Source organism: Pan paniscus, chromosome 17 (assembly GCF_029289425.2).
Source record: "Pan paniscus chromosome 17, NHGRI_mPanPan1-v2.0_pri, whole genome shotgun sequence".
In the NCBI taxonomy this organism is placed as follows: Eukaryota; Metazoa; Chordata; class Mammalia; order Primates; family Hominidae; genus Pan; species Pan paniscus.
Genome location: NC_073266.2, coordinates 4,201,074 through 4,219,674, shown reverse-complemented (window position 1 = coordinate 4,219,674; position 18,601 = coordinate 4,201,074).

The window sequence follows — 18,601 nt, the reverse complement described above, 5'->3', positions numbered from 1 at the left end:
GTATTTTGACATTTTATTTAGAGTGTATAAAATGTATTTTGCGTACTTTTAGTTAATATTATATGTACAATATATGAAATATATTTACTGTACTTTTTGATATTTTATGTACAGTATATAAGATATATTTGGTGGCCTTTTGATATTTTATGTAAAGTATATAATATATATTTGGTGTAGTTTTTGATATTTTACATAGGGTGTGTAATATATATTTACTGTACTATTTGATAATTTAATTACAGTATATAATATGCATTTGGTGTAATTTTTGATATTTTATGTACAGTATATTAAATATAATTACTGTAGATTTTGATAATTTATTTACACTATATATAACACATATTTGGTGTACTATTTGATATTTTATGTACAGTATGTAATATATATTTACTGTACTTTTTGATATTTTATTTACAGTATATAAAATGTATTTGGTGTACTTTTAGTTAATATTACATGTAGAATATGTGAAATATATTTACTGTACTTTTCGATATTTTATGTACAGTATATAATATATATTTGGTGTCCTTTTGTTATTTTATGTAAATTACATAATATGTATTTGGTGTAGTTTTTGATATTTTACATAGGGTGTGTAGTATACATTTACTGTTCTTTTTGATATTTTATTTACAGTATATAGTATACATTTGGTGTAATATTTGATATTTTATGTACAGTATATTAAATATAATTACTGTAGTTTTTGATTCTTTATTTACAGTATATATGACACATATTTGGTGTACTTTTTGATATTTTATGTAGTGTATGTAATATATATTTACTGTACTTTTTTATATTTTATTTACAGTATATAAAATGTGTTTGGTGTACTTTTAGTTAATATTATATGTACAATATATGAAATATAATTACTGTAGTTTTTGATAGTATATTTACAGTATATATAACACATATTTGGTGTACTTCTTGATATTTTATGTACTGTATGTAATATATATTTACTGTACTTTTTGATATTTTGTTTACAGTGTATAAAATGTATTTTGTGTACTTTTAGTTAATATTATATGTACAATATATGAAATATATTTACTGCAATTTTTGATATTTTATGTACAGTATATAATATATACTTGGTGACCTTTTGATATTTTATGTAAATTATATAATATATATTTGGTGTAGATTTTGATATTTTACATAGGGTGTGTCATATATATTTACTGTCCTTTTTAATATTTTATTTACAGTATATAATGTACATTTGGTGTAATTTTTGATATTTTATGTACAGTATATTAAATATAATTACTGTAGTTTTTGATAGTTTATTTACAGTATATATAACACATATTTGGTGTACTTTTTGATATTTTATGTACAGTATGTAATATACATTTACAGTACTTTTAGTATTTTATTCACAGTACATAAAATGTATTTGGTGTACTTTTAGTTAATATTATATGTACAATATATGAATTATATTTACTGTACTTTTTCATATTTTATGTACAGTATATAAGATATATTTGGTGTCCTTTTCATATTTTATGTTAATTATATAACATAAATTTGGTGTAGTTTTTGATATTTTACACAGGGTGTGTACTATATATTTATTTTCCTTTTTGATATTTTATTTACAGTCTAAAATATACATTTGGTGTAATTTTTGATATTTTATGTACAGTATATTAAATATAATTACTGTAGATTTTGTCAGTTTATTTACAGTATATATAACACATATTTGGTGTACTATTTGATATTTTATGTCCAGTATGTAATGTTTATTTACTGTACTTTTTGATATTTTATTTACAGTATATGAAATGTATTTGGTGTACTTTTAGTTAATATGACATGTAGAATATATGAAATATATTTACTGTACTTTTCGATATTTTATGTACAGTATATAATATATATTTGGTGTCCTTTTGTTTTTTTATGTAAATTATATAATACGTATTTGGTGTAGTTTTTCATATTTTACATAGGGTGTGTAGTATATATTTACTGTCCTTTTTGATATTTTATTTACAGTATATAATAAACATTTGGTGTAATTTTTGATATTTTATGTACAGTATATTAAATATAATTACTGTAGTTTTTGATAGTTTATTTACAGTATCTATAACACATATTTGGTGTACTTTTTGATATTTTATGTAGTGTATGTAATATATATTTACTGTATTTTTGATATTTTATTTACAGTATATAAAATGTATTTGGTGTACTTTTAGTTAATATTATATGTACAGTATATGAAATATAATTACTGTAGATTTTGATAGTTTATTTACAGTATATATAACACATATTTGGTGTACTTCTTGATATTTTATGTACTGTCTGTAATATATATTTACTGTACGTTTTGATATTTTATTCACAGTATATAAAATGTATTTGGGTTACTTTATTTAATATTATATGTAGAATATATGAAATATATTTACTGTACTTTTTGATATTTTATGTACGGTGTATAAGATATATCTGGTGACCTTTTGATATTTTATGTAAATTATATAATATATATTTGGTGTAGTTTTTGATATTTTACATAGGGTGTGTAGTATATATTTACTGTCTTTTTGATATTTTATTTACAGTATATAATATACATTTCGTGTAATTTTTGAAATTTTATGTACAGTATATTAAATATAATTACTGTAGTTTTTGTTAGTTTATTTACAGTATATATAACACATATTTGGTGTACTTTTTGATATTTTATGGAGTGTATGTAATATATATTTACTTTACTTTTTGATATTTTATTTACAGTGTATAAAATGTATTTGGTGTACTTTTAGTTAATATTATATGTACAATATATGAAATATAATTACTGTAGTTTTTGATAGTTTATTTACAGTATATATAACACATATTTGGTGTACTTCTTGATATTTTATGTACTGTATGTAATATACATTAACTGTATTTTTTCATATTTTATTTAAAGTATATAAACTGTATTTGGTGTACTTTATTTAATATTATAGGTAGAATATATGAAATATATTTACTGTACTTTTTGATATTTTATGTACGGTGTATAAGATATATTTGGTGACCTTTTGATATTTTATGTAAATTATATAATATATATTTGGTGTAGTTTTTGATATTTTACATAGGGTGTGTAGTATATATTTACTGTCCTTTTTGATATTTTATTTAGAGTATATAATATACATTTGGTGTAATTTTTGGTATTTTATGTACAGTATATTAAATATAATTACTCTAGTTTTTGATACTTTATTTACAGTATATATAACACATACTTGGTGTACTTTTTGATATTTTATGTACAGTATGTAATATATATTTACTGTACATTTGAAATTTTATTTACACTATATAAAATGTATTTGGTGTACTTTTAGTTAATATTATATGTACAATATATGAAATATATTTACTGTACTTTTTGATATTTTATGTACAGTATATAAGATATATTTGGTGGCCTTTTGATATTTTATGTAAATTATATAATATATATTTGGTGTAGTTTTTGATATTTTACATAGGGTGTGTAATATATATTTACTGTACTATTTGATAATTTAATTACAGTATATAATATACATTTGGTGTAATTTTTGATATTTTATGTACAGTATATTAAATATAATTACTGTAGATTTTGATAGTTTATTTACACAATATATAACACATATTTGGTGTACTATTTGATATTTTATGTACAGTATGTAATATATATTTACTGTAATTTTGATATTTTATTTACAGTATATAAAATGTATTTGGTGTACTTTTAGTTAATATTACATGTAGAATATATGAAATATATTTACTGTTCTTTTCGATATTTTATGTACACTATATAATATATATTTGGTGTCCTTTTGTTATTTTATGTAAATTACATAATATGTATTTGGTGTAGTTTTTGATATTTTACATAGGGTGTGTAGTATACATTTACTGTACTTTTTGATATTTTATTTACAGTATATAGTATACATTTGGTGTAATATTTGATATTTTATGTACAGTATATTAAATATAATTACTGTAGTTTTTGATTCTTTATTTACAGTATATATGACACATATTTGGTGTACTTTTTGATATTTTATGTAGTGTATGTAATATATATTTACTCTACTTTTTTATATTTTATTTACAGTATATAAAATGTGTTTGGTGTACTTTTAGTTAATATTATGTTTACAATATATGAAATATAATTACTGCAGTTTTTGATAGTATATTTACAGTATATATAACACACATTTGGTGTACTTCTTGATATTTTATGTACTGTATGTAATATATATTTACTGTACTTTTTGATATTTTGTTTACAGTATATAAAATGTATTTTGTGTACTTTTAGTTAATATTATATGTACAATATATGAAATATATTTACTGTAATTTTTGATATTTTATGTACAGTATATAATATATATTTGGTGACCTTTTCATATTTTATGTAAATTATATAATATATATTTGGTGTAGATTTTGATATTTTACATAGGGTGTGTCATATATATTTACTGTCCTTTTTAATATTTTATTTACAGTATATAATGTACATTTGGTGTAATTTTTGATATTTTATGTACAGTATATTGAATATAATTACTGTAGTTTTTGATAGTTTATTTACAGTATATATAACACATATTTGGTGTACTTTTTGATATTTTATGTACAGTATGTAATATACATTTACAGTACTTTTAGTATTTTATTCACAGTACATAAAATGTATTTGGTGTACTTTTAGTTAATATTATATGTACAATATATGAATTATATTTACTGTACTTTTTCATATTTTATGTACATTATATAAGATATATTTGGTGTCCTTTTCATATTTTATGTTAATTATATAACATAAATTTGGTGTAGTTTTTGATATTTTACATAGGGTGTGTACTATATATTTACTTTCCTTTTTGATATTTTATTTACAGTCTAAAATATACATTTGGTGTAATTTTTGATATTTTATGTTCAGTATATTATATATAATTACTGTAGATTTTGTTAGTTTATTTACAGTATATATAACACATATTTGGTGTACTATTTGATATTTTATGTACAGTATGTAATCTTTATTTACTGTACTTTTTGATATTTTATTTACAGTATATAAAATGTATTTGGTGTACTTTTAGTTAATATTACATGTAGAATATATGAAATATATTTACTGTACTTTTCGATATTTTATGTACAGTATATAATATATATTTGGTGTCCTTATGTTTTTTTATGTAAATTATATAATACGTATTTGGTGTAGTTTTTGATATTTTACATAGGGTGTGTAGTATATATTTACTGTCCTTTTTGATATTTTATTTACAGTATATAATAAACATTTGGTGTAATTTTTGATATTTTATGTACAGGATATTAAATATAATTACTGTAGATTTTGATAGTTTATTTACAGTATCTATAACACATATTTGGTGTACTTTTTGATATTTTATGTAGTGTATGTAATATATATTTACTGTACTTTTTGATACTTTATTTACAGTATATAAAATGTATTTGGTGTACTTTTAGTTAATATTATATGTACAGTATATGAAATAAAATTACTGTAATTTTTGATAGTTTATTTACAGTATATATAACACATATTTGGTGTACTTCTTGATATTTTATGTACTGTCTGTAATATATATTTACTGTACTTTTTGATATTTAATTTACAGTATATAAAATGTATTTGGTGTACTTTATTTAATATTATATGTACAATAAATGAAATATATATAGTGTACTTTTTGATATTTTATGTACGGTGTATAAGATATATTTGGTGACATTTTGATATATTATGTAAATTCTATAATATATATTTGGTGTAGTTTTTGATATTTTACATAGGGTGTGTAGTATATATTTACTGTCCTTTTTGATATTTTATTTACAGTATATAATATACATTTGGTGTAATTTTTGATATTTTATGTACAGTATATTAAATATAATTACTGTAGTTTTCGATAGTTTATTTACAGTATATATAACACATATTTGGTGTACTTTTTGATATTTTATGAAGAGTATGTAATATATATTTACTGTATTTTGATATTTTATTTACAGTATATAAAATGTATTTTGTGTACTTTTAGTTAATATTATATGTACAATATATGAAATATATTTACTGTACATTTTGATATTTTATGTACAGTATATAATATATATTTGGTGTACTTTTGATATTTTATGTAAATTGTATAATATATATTTGGTGTAGATTTTGATATTTTACATAGGGTGTGTCATATATATTTACTGTCCTTTTTAATATTTTATTTACAGTATAAAATGTACATTTGGTATAATTTTTGATATTTTATGTACAGTATATTAAATATAATTACTGTAATTTTTGATAGTTTATTAACAGTATATATAACACATATTTGGTGTACTTTTTGATATTTTATGTACAGTATGTAATATACATTTACAGTACTTTTTGATATTTTATTCACAGTATATAAAATGTATTTGGTGTACTTTTAGTTAATATTATATGTGGAATATATGAATTATATTTACTGTACTTTTTGATATTTTATGTACAATATATAAGATATATTTGGTGTCCTTTTCATATTTTATGTTAATTATAAAACATAAATTTGGTGTAGTTTTTGATATTTTACATAGGGTGTGTACTATATATTTACTTTCTTTTGATATTTTATTTACAGTCTAAAATATACATTTGGTGTAATTTTTGATATTTTATGTACAGTATATTAAATATAATTACTGTAGATTTTGATAGTTTATTTACAGTATATATAACACATATTTGGTGTACTATTTGATATTTTATGTACAGTATGTAATATATATTTACTGTAATTTTTGATATTTTATTTACAGTATATAAAATGTATTTGGTGAACTTTTAGTTAATATTACATGTAGAATATATGAAATATATTTACTGTACTTTTCGATATTTTATGTACAGTATATAATATATATTTGGTGTCCTTTTGTTATTTTTTGTAAATTATATAATAGGTATTTGGTGTAGTTTTTGATATTTTACATATGGTGTGTAGTATATATTTACTGTCTTTTTGATATTTTATTTACAGTATATAATATACATTTGGTGTAATTTTTGATATTTTACATACAGTATATTAAATATAATTACTGTAGGTTTTGACAGTTTATTTACAGTATATATAACACATATTTGGTGTACTTTTTGATATTTTATGTAGTGTATGTAAGATACATTTACTGTACTATTTGATATTTTATTTACAGTATATAAAATGTATTTGGTGTATTTTTAGTTAATATTATATGTACAATATATGAAATATAATTACTGTAGTTTTTGATAGTTTATTTACAGTATATATAACACATATTTGGTGTACTTCTTGATATTTTATGTACTGTATGTTATATATATTTACTGTACTTTTTGATATTTTATTTACAGTAAATAAAATGTATTTGGTGTACTTTATTTAATATTATATGTACCATATATGAAATCTATTTACTGTACATTTTGATATTTTATGTACGGTGTATAAGATATATTTGGTGACCTTTTGATATTTTATGTGAATTATATAATATATATTTCGTGTAGTTTTTGATATTTTACATAGGGAGTGTAGTATATATTTACTGTCCTTTTTGTTATTTTATTTACTGTATATAATATACATTTGGTGTAATTTTTGATATTTTATGTACAGTATATTAAATATAATTACTGTAGTTTATGATAGTTTATTTACAGTGTATATAACACATATTTGGTGTACTCTTTTATATTTTATGTACAGTATGTAATATATATTTACTGTATTTTGATATTTTATTTACAGTATATAAAATGTACTTTGTGTAATTTTAGTTAATATTGTATGTACAATATATTAAATATATTTACTGTACTTTTTGATATTTTATGTACAGTATATAATATATATTTGGTATACTTTTGATATTTTATGTAAATTATATAATATATACTTGGTGTAGATTTTGATATTTTACATAGGGTGTGTCATTTATATTTACTGTCCTTTTTAATATATTATTTACAGTACATAATGCACATTTTTTGTAATTTTTGATATTTTATGTACAGTATGTTAAATATAATTACTGTAGTTTTTGATAGTTTATTTACAGTATATATAACACATATTTGGTGTACTTTTTGATATTTTATGTACAGTATGTAATATACATTTACAGTACTTTTAGTATTTTATTCACAGTACAAAATGTATTTGGTGTACTTTTAGTTAATATTATATATACAATATATGAATTATATGTACTGTACTTTTTCATATTTTATGTACAGTATATAAGATATATTTGGTGTCCTTTTCATATTTTATGTTAATTATATAACATAAATTTGGTGTAGTTTTTGATATTTTACATAGTGTGTGTACTATATATTTACTTTCCTTTTTGATATTTTATTTACAGTCTAAAATATACATTTGGTGTAATTTTTGATATTTTATGTACAGTATATTAAATATAATTACTGTAGATTTTGTTAGTTTATTTACAGTATATATAACACATATTTGCTGTACTATTTGATATTTTATGTACAGTATGTAATATATATTTACTGTACTTTTTGATATTTTATTTACAGTATATAAAATGTATTTGGTGTACTTTTAGTTAATATTACATGTAGAATATATGAAATATATTTACCGTACTTTTCGATATTTTATGTACAGTATATAATATATATTTGGTGTCCTTTTGTTTTTTTATGTAAATTATATAATACCTATTTGGTGTAGTTTTTGATATTTTACATAGCATGTGTAGTATATATTTACTGTCTTTTCATATTTTATTTACAGTATATAATAAACATTTGGTGTAATTTTTGATACTTTATGTACAGTATATTAAATATAATTACTGTAGTTTTTGATAGTTTATTTACAATATCTATAACACATATTTGGTGTACTTTTTGATATTTTATGTAGTGTATGTAATATATATTTACTGTACTTTTTGATATTTTATTTACAGTATATAAAATGTATTTGGTTTACTTTTAGTTAATATTATATGTACAGTATATGAAATATAATTACTGTAGTTTTTGATAGTTTATTTACTGTATATATAACACATATTTGGTGTACTTCTTGATATTTTATGTACTGTGTGTAATATATATTTACTGTACTTTTTGATATTTAATTTACAGTATATAAAATGTATTTGGTGTACTTTATTTAATATTATATGTACAATAAATGAAATATATATACTGTACTTTTTGATATTTTATGTTCGCTGTATAAGATATATTTGGTGACATTTTGATATATTATGTAAATTATATAATATATATTTGGTGTAGTTTTTGATATTTTACATAGGGTGTGTAGTATATATTTACTGTCCTTTTTGATATTTTATTTACAGTATATAATATACATTTGGTGTAATTTTTGATATTTTATGTACAGTATATTAAATATAATTACTGTAGTTTTTGATAGTTTATTTACAGTATATATAACACATATTTGGTGTACTTTTTGATATTTTATGTAGAGTATGTAATATATATTTACTGTATTTTGATATATTATTTACAGTATATAAAATGTATTTTGTGTACTTTTAGTTAATATTATATGCACAATATATGAAATATATTTACTGTACATTTTGATATTTTATGTACAGTATATAATATATATTTGGTGTACTTTTGATATTTTATGTAAATTGTATAATATATATTTGGTGTCGATTTTGATATTTTACATAGGGTGTGTCATATATATTTACTGTCCTTTTTAATATTTTATTTACAGTATAAAATGTACATTTGGCATAATTTTTGATATTTTATTTACAGAATATTAAATATAATTACTGTAATTTTGATAGTTTATTAACAGTATATATAACACATATTTGGTGTACTTTTTGATATTTTATGTACAGTATGTAAAATACATTTACAGTACTTTTTGATATTTTATTCACAGTATATAAAATGTATTTGGTGTACTTTTAGTTAATATTATATGTACGATATATGAATTATATTTACTGTACTTTTTGATATTTTATGTACCGTATATAAGATATATTTGGTGTCCTTTTCATATTTTATGTTAATTATATAACATAAATTTGGTGTAGTTTTTGATATTTTACATAGGGTGTGTACTATATATTTACTTTCCTTTTTAATATTTTATTTACAGTATATAATGTACATTTGTTGTAATTTTTGATATTTTATGTACAGTATATTACATATAATTACTGTAGTTTTTGATAGTTTATTTACAGTATCTATAACAAATATATGGTGTACTTTTTGATATTTTATGTACAGTATGTAATATACATTTACAGAACTTTTAGTATTTTATTCACAGTACATAAAATGTATTTGGTGTACTTTTAATTAATATTATATGTACAATATATGAATTATATTTACTGTAATTTTTCATATTTTATGTACAGTATATAAGATATATTTGGTGTACTTTTCATATTTTATGTTAATTATATAACATATATTTGGTGTAGTTTTTTTATATTTTACATAGGGTGTGTACTATATATTTACTTTCCTTTTTGATATTTTATTTACAGTCTAAAATATACATTTGGTGTAATTTTTCATATTTTATTTACTGTATATTAAATATAATTACTGTAGATTTTGATAGTATATTTACAGTATATATAACACATATTTGGTGTACTATTTGATATTTTATGTACAGTATGTAATATATATTTACTGTACTTTTTGATATTTTATTTACAGTATATAAAATGTATTTGGTGTACTTTTAGTTAATATTACATGTTGAATATATGAAATATATTTACTGTACTTTTCGATATTTTATGTACAGTATATAATATGTATTTGGTGTCCTTTTGTTATTTTATGTAAATTATATAATACGTATTTGGTGTAGTTTTTGATATTTTACATAGAGTGTGTAGTATATATTTACTGTACTTTTTGATATTTTATTTACAGTATATAATATACATTTGGTGTAATTTTTGATATTTTATGTACAGTATATTAATTATAATTACTGTAGTTTTTGATAGTTTATTTACAGTATCTATAACACATATTTGGTGTACTTTTTGATATTTTATGTAGTGTATGTAATATATATTTACTGTACTTTTTGATATTTTATTTACAGTATATAAAATGTATTTGGAGTACTTTTAGTTAATATTATATGTACAATATATGAAATATAATTACTGTAGTTTTTGATAGTTTATTTACAGTATATATAACACATATTTTGTGTACTTCTTGATATTTTATGTACTGTCTGTAATATATATTTACTGTACTTTTTGATATTTAATTTACAGTATATAAAATGTATTTGGTGTACTTTATTTAATATTATATGTACAATATATGAAATATATTTACTGTACTTTTTGATATTTTATGTACGGTGTATAAGATATATTTGGTGACATTTTGATATTTTATGTAAATTATATAATGTATATTTGGTGTAGTTTTTGATATTTTACATAGGGTGTGTAGTATATATTTACTGTCCTTTTTGATATTTTATTTACAGTATATAATATACATTTGGTGTAATTTTTGATATTTTATGTACAGTATATTAAATATAATTACTGTAGTTTATGATAGTTTATTTACAGTATATATAACACATATTTGGTGTACTTTTTGATATTTTATGTAGAGTATGTAATATATATTTACTGTATTTTGATATTTTATTTACAGTATATAAAATGTATTTTGTGTACTTTTAGTTAATATTATATGAACAATATATGAAATATATTTACTGTACTTTTTGATATTTTATGTACAGTATATAATATATATTTGGTGTCCATTTGTTATTTTATGTAAATTATATAATATGTATTTGGTGTAGTTTTTGATATTTTACATAGGGTGTGTAGTATACATTTACTGTATTTTTGATATTTTATTTACAGTATGTAGTATACATATGGTGTAATTTTTGATATTTTATGTACAGTATATTAAATATAATTACTGTAGTATTTGATACTTTATTTACAGTATATATAACACATATTTGTTGTACTCTTTGATATTCTATGTAGTGTATGTAATATATATTTACTGTACTTTTTTATATTTTATTTACAGTATATAAAATGTGTTTGGTGTACTTTTAGTTAATATTATGGGTACAATATATGAAATATAATTACTGTAGTTTTTGATAGTATGTTTACCGTATATATAACACATATTTGGTGTACTTCTTGATATTTTATGTACTGTATGTAATATATATTTACTGTATTTTTGATATTTTGTTTACAGTATATAAAGTGTATTTTGTGTACTTTTAGTTAATATTATATGTACAATATATGAAATATATTTACTGTAATTTTTGATATTTTATGTACAGTATATAATATATATTTGGTGACCTTTTGATATTTTATGTAAATTATATAATATATATATGGTGTAGATTTTGATATATTTCATAGGTTGTGTCATATATATTTACTGTCCTTTTTAATAATTTATTTACGGTATATAATGTACATTTGGTGTAATTTTTGATATTTTATGTACAGTATATAAAATATAATTACTGTAGATTTTGATAGTTTATTTACAGAATATATAACACATATTTGGTGTACTATTTGATATTTTATGTACAGTATGTAATATCTAGTTACTGTACTTTTTGATATTTAATTTACAGTATATAAAATGTATTTGGTGTACTTTTAGTTAATATTACATGTAGAATATATGAGATATATTTACTGTACTTTTCGATATTTTATGTACAGAATATAATATATATTTTGTGTCCTTTTGTTATATTTTGTAAATTATATAATATGTATTTGGTGTAGTTTTTGATATTTTACATAGGGTGTGTAGTATATATTTACTGTCTTTTTGATATTTTATTTACAGTATATAATATACATTTGGTGTAATTTTTGATATTTTATGTACAGTATATTAAATATAATTACTGTAGTTTTTGATAGTTTATTTACAGTATATATAACACATATTTGGTGTACTTTTTGATATTTTATGTAGTGCATATAATATATATTTACTGTACTTTTTGATATTTTATTTACAGTACATAAAATGTATTTGGTGTACTTTTAGTTAATATTATATGTACAATATATGAAATATAATTACTGTAGTTTTTGATAGTTTATTTACTGTATATATAACACATATTTGGTGTACTTCTTGATATTTTATGTACTGTCTGTAATATATATTTACTGTACTTTTTGATATTTAATTTACGGTATATAAAATGTTTTTGGTGTACTTTAATATTATATGTACAATATATGAAATATATTTACTGTACTTTTTGATATTTTATGTACGGTGTATAAGATACATTTGGTGACATTTTGATATTTTATGTGAATTATATAATATATATTTGGCGTAGTTTTTGATATTTTACATAGGGTTTGTAGTATATATTTACTGTCCTTTTTGATATTTTATTTACACTATGTAATATACATTTGGTGTAATTTTTGATATTTTATGTACAGTATATTAAATATAATTACTGTAGTTTTCGATAGTTTATTTACAGTATATATAACACATATTTGGTGTACTTTTTGATATTTTATGCAGAGTATGTAATATATATTTACTGTATTTTGATATTTAATTAAGAGTATATGAAATGTATTTTGTGTACTTTTAGTTAATATTATATGTACAATATATGAAATATATTTACTGTACATTTTGATATTTTATGTACAGTATATAATATATATTTGGTGTACTTTTGCTATTTTATGTAAATTATATAATATATATTTGGTGTAGATTTTGATATTTTACATAGGGTGTGTCATATATATTTACTGTCCTTTTTAATATTTTATTTACAGTATATAATGTACATTTGGTATAATTTTTGATATTTTATGTACAGTATATTAAATATAATTACTGTATTTTTTGATAGTTTATTTACAGTATATATAACACATATTTGGTGTACTTTTTGATATTTTATGTACAGTATGTAATATACATTTACAGTACTTTTTGATATTTTATTCACAGTATATAAAATGTATTTGGTATACTTTTAGTTAATATTATATGTACAATATATGAATTATATTTACTGTACTTTTTGATATTTTATGTACAGTATATAAGATATATTTGGTGTCCTTTTCATATTTTATGTTAATTATATAACATAAATTTGGTGTAGTTTTTGATATTTTACATAGGGTGTGTACTATATATTTACTTTCCTTTTTGATATTTTATTTACAGTCTAAAATATACATTTGGTGTAATTTTTGATATTTTGTGTACAGTATATTAAATATAATTACTGTAGATTTTGTTAGTTTATTTACAGTATATATAACACATATTTGGTGTACTATTTGATATTTTATGTACATTATGTAATATATATTTACTGTACTTTTTGATATTTTATTTACACTATATAAAATGTATTTGGTGTACTTTTAGTTAATGTTACATGTAGAATATATGAAATATATTTACTGTACTTTTGATATTTTATGTACAGTATATAATATATATTTGGTGTCCTTTTGTTATTTTATGTAAATTATATAATATGTATTTGGTGTAGTTTTTGATATTTTACATAGGGTGTGTAGTATATATTTACTGTACATTTTGATATTTTATTTACAGTATATAATATACATTTCGTGTAATTTTTGATATTTTATGTATAGTATATTAAACATAATTACTGTAGTTTTGATAGTTTATTTACAGTATATATAACACATATTTGGTGTACTTTTGATATTTTATAGAGTGTATGTAATATATATTTACTGTACTTTTTGGTATTTTATTTACAGTATATAAAATGTGTTTGGTGTACTTTTAGTTAATATTATATGTGCAATATATGAAATATAATTACTGTAGTTTTTGATAGTTTATTTACAGTATATATAACACATATTTGGTGTACTTCTTGTTATTTTATGTACTGTATGTAATATATATTTACTGTACATTTTGATATATTATTTACAGTATATAAAATGTATTTGGTGTACTTTTAGTTAATATTACATGTAGAATATATGAAATATCTTTACTGTACTTTTCGATATTTTATGTACAGTATATAATATATATTTGGTGTCCTTTTGTTTTTTTATGTAAATTATATAATACGTATTTGGTGTAGTTTTTGATATTTTACATAGGGTGTGTAGTATATATTTACTTTCCTTTTTGATATTTTATTTACAGTATATAATATACATTTGGTGTAATTTTTGATATTTTATGTACAGTATATTAAATATAATTACTGTAGTTTTTGATAGTTTATTTACAGTATCTATAACACATATTTGGTGTACTTTTTGATATTTTATGTAGTGTATGTAATATATATTTACTGTACTTTTTGATATTTTATTTACAGTATATAAAATGTATTTGGTGTACTTTTAGTTAATATTATATGTACAGTATATGAAATATAATTACTGTAGTTTTTGATAGTTTATTTACTGTATATATAACACATATTTGGTGTACTTCTTGATATTTTATGTACTGTCTGTAATATATATTTACTGTACATTTTGATATTTAATTTACAGTATATAAAATGTATTTGGTGTACTTTATTTAATATTATATGTACAATAAATGGAATATATATACTGTACTTTTTGATATTTTATGTACGGTGTATAAGATATATTTGGTGACATTTTGATATTTTATGTAAATTATATAATATATATTTGGTGTAGTTTTTGATATTTTACATAGGGTGTGTAGTATATATTTACTGTCCTTTTTGATATTTTATTTACAGTATATAATATACATTTGGTGTAATTTTTGATATTTTATGTACAGTATATTAAATATAATTACTGTAGTTTTTGACAGGTTATTTACAGTATATATAACACATATTTGGTGTACTTTTTGATATTTTATGTAGAGTATGTAATATATATTTACTGTATTTTGATATATTATTTACAGTATATAAAATGTATTTTGTGTACTTTTAGTTAATATTATATGTACAATATATGAAATATATTTACTGTACATTTTGATATTTTATGTACAGTATATAATATATATTTGGTGTTCTTTTGATATTTTATGTAAATTGTATAATATATATTTGGTGTAGATTTTGATATTTTATATAGGGTGTGTCATAGATATTTACTGTCCTTTTTAATATTTTATTTACAGTATATAATGTACATTTGGTATAATTTTTGATATTTTATGTACAGTATATTAAATATAATTACTGTATTTTTTGATAGTTTATTAACAGTATATATAACACATATTTGGTGTACTTTTTGATATTTTATGTACAGTATGTAATATACATTTACAGTATTTTTGATATTTTATTCACAGTATATAAAATGTATTTGGTGTACTTTTAGTTAATATTATATGTACAATATATGAATTATATTTACTGTACTTTTTGATATTTTATGTACCGTATATAAGATATATTTGGTGTCCTTTTCATATTTTATGTTAATTATATAACATAAATTTGGTGTAGTTTTTGATATTACACATAGGGTGTGTACTATATATTTACTTTCCTTTTTGATATTTTATTTACAGTCTAAAATACACATTTGGTGTAATTTTTGATATTTTATGTACAGTATATTAAATATAATTACTGTAGATTTTGATAGTTTATTTACAGTATATATAACACTTATTTGGTGTAATATTTGATAATTTATGTACAGTATGTAATATATATTTACTGTATTTTTGATATTTTATTTACAGTATATAAAATGTATTTGGTGTACTTTTAGTTAATATTACATGTAGAATATATGAAGTATATTTACTGAACTTTTCGATATTTTATGTACAGTATATAATATATATTTGTTGTCCTTTTCTTATTTTATGTAAATTATATAATATGTATTTGGTGTAGTTTTTGATATTTTACATAGGGTGTGTAGTATATATTTACTGTACTTTTTGATATATTTTTTACAGTATATAATATACATTTGGTGTAATTTTTGATATTTTATGTACAGTATATTAAATATAATTACTGTAGTTTTTGATAGTTTATTTACAGTATATATAACACATATTTGGTGTACTTCTTGATATTTTATTTACTGTATGTAATATATATTTACTGTACTTTTTGATATTTTATTTACAGTATATAAAATGTGTTTGGTGTACTTTTAGTTTATATTATATGTACAATATATGAAATATAATTACTGTAGTTTTTGATAGTTAATTTACGGTATATATAACACATATTTGGTGTACTTCTTGATATTTTATGTACTGTATGTAATATATATTTACTGTACTTTTTGATATTTTATTTACAGTATATAAAATGTATTTGGTGTACTTTATTTAATATTATATGTACAATATATGAAATATATTTACTGTACTATTTGATATTTTATGTACGGTGTATAAGATATATTTGGTGAACTTTTGATATTTTATGTAAATTATATAATATATATTTGGTGTAGTTATTGATATTTTACATAGGGTGTGTAGTATATATTTACTGTCTTTTTGATATTTTATTTACAGTATATAATATACATTTGGTGTAATTTTTGATATTTTATGTACAGTATATTAAATATAATTACTGTAGTTTATGATAGTTTATTTACAGTATATATAACACATATTTGGTGTACTTTTTGATATTTTATTTAGAGTATGTAATATATATTTACTGTATTTTGACATTTTATTTAGAGTGTATAAAATGTATTTTGCGTACTTTTAGTTAATATTATATGTACAATATATGAAATATATTTACTGTACTTTTTGATATTTTATGTACAGTATATAAGATATATTTGGTGGCCTTTTGATATTTTATGTAAAGTATATAATATATATTTGGTGTAGTTTTTGATATTTTACATAGGGTGTGTAATATATATTTACTGTACTATTTGATAATTTAATTACAGTATATAATATGCATTTGGTGTAATTTTTGATATTTTATGTACAGTATATTAAATATAATTACTGTAGATTTTGATAATTTATTTACACTATATATAACACATATTTGGTGTACTATTTGATATTTTATGTACAGTATGTAATATATATTTACTGTAATTTTGATATTTTATTTACAGTATATAAAATGTATTTGGTGTACTTTTAGTTAATATTACATGTAGAATATGTGAAATATATTTACTGTACTTTTCGATATTTTATGTACAGTATATAATATATATTTGGTGTCCTTTTGTTATTTTATGTAAATTACATAATATGTATTTGGTGTAGTTTTTGATATTTTACATAGGGTGTGTAGTATACATTTACTGTACTTTTTGATATTTTATTTACAGTATATAGTATACATTTGGTGTAATATTTGATATTTTATGTACAGTATATTAAATA